This window comes from Dipodomys merriami, unplaced genomic scaffold (genome assembly GCF_024711535.1).
Source record: "Dipodomys merriami isolate MVZ:Mamm:240054 unplaced genomic scaffold, mDipMer1.0.p SCAF_681, whole genome shotgun sequence".
NCBI classification, from domain to species: Eukaryota; Metazoa; Chordata; class Mammalia; order Rodentia; family Heteromyidae; genus Dipodomys; species Dipodomys merriami.
Genome location: NW_027206270.1, coordinates 112,482 through 113,726, shown reverse-complemented (window position 1 = coordinate 113,726; position 1,245 = coordinate 112,482). Strand labels below are relative to the sequence as shown.

General features: G+C 29.1%; 1 pseudogene; it reads right to left on the bottom strand.

The window, feature by feature from the left end:
• Positions 1–553: 553 nt before the first annotated feature.
• Positions 554–653, bottom strand: LOC138816093 (U6 spliceosomal RNA; annotated as a pseudogene).
• Positions 654–1,245: the final 592 nt, after the last annotated feature.

Here is a 1,245-nt window from a genome sequence, read left to right as displayed (position 1 = left end):
AAATTTATGGATTCCATGTTATTCTTCCACGTGAATTGCCTGACTTTGATGACAAAATGTATTCAAGAGTTTTTTGTATGCATCTATAATGATTTCTGCAGAGTTTGTGATTTTTTTAATTTTATCTTATCTGTTGAAAGAATAGTATAGAAATTAAAGATATTCCTGGTGATTGTCTGAAAAAAGTATCTATGTTTGTATAAAGTCCATAATCTATTTCATTGTCTTCTAGATATAATACTTAAAGTCTACATTGTTTTATAATATATAGGTTCATTAATAAATGTGTCCTTTCAGATTACATTCCATATAGGAAAAGTTTAAGATTCCTTTTTCTTAAGTCTTTATATTATTTTATTTCTTTGGGATAAAAAGATAATGTTATCTAATTTCAAGTATTGTAAAGGTTATGCTATGTAAGGGCCTTTCGAAGGTGAAAGTTTAATACACTGATGTCAAACTAACCTTTAATTCTATGAATTACAGGTTTTGTTACACTTGTATTTTTGTAATCAACTTTTTAATAACTGTTTTTCATTGCATTTGAAGAATGAAAAATATGGAATAATTCACAAATTTTCATTCCATCCTTGTGCAAGTGCCATGTTAATGTCTGTATTGTTGTAATTTGTGTAGACCTGCTGCTGAAGCATGTAGTACCCTCTAAATTTAAGTAGTTAACGATGTAATCTTTATACAGGCATATATCCTTGGTTGCCTATTTGTAACAAGGAACCTTTATTGTTACTAAAAATGCTATTGATCTTATTTCTCTAAATTTCTATGTATAGTGGAAAAAACTTATATTGTTTGGTCGATTGCTCATATTTGCAATTTTTTGTCAATGACTATTTTGTCGTTTTCATTTTAAATTTGATCATATTTTGAAGCCTTTATAGCTAAGTTCAAAGGTAATGGCTTTTCAAGTACTTATTTATCAACTGAGTTAGCTTTGTGGAGCTAATGGATTCAAAGTAAGCCTTGCTTAAGAGCTACTTCTAAACTTCTGCAGCTTAAAATTTTCTAAATGAGGTCTCAGTGGTACAAATGTCTTTCTGTCCCTTCACCCTTCTTCCATGTAGGAACAGATCAACCAGAATATCTTACCTGACAGCATAGATTGTCTTACTGGAACAAAACTAATCTTAGTTACATGGGTTCATAGAGATATGAACACTTCAGACTTAATTCTTCAGAATAGAAGGTATTTTATCAAAATATAATTGTTTATTATTCCTATCATTT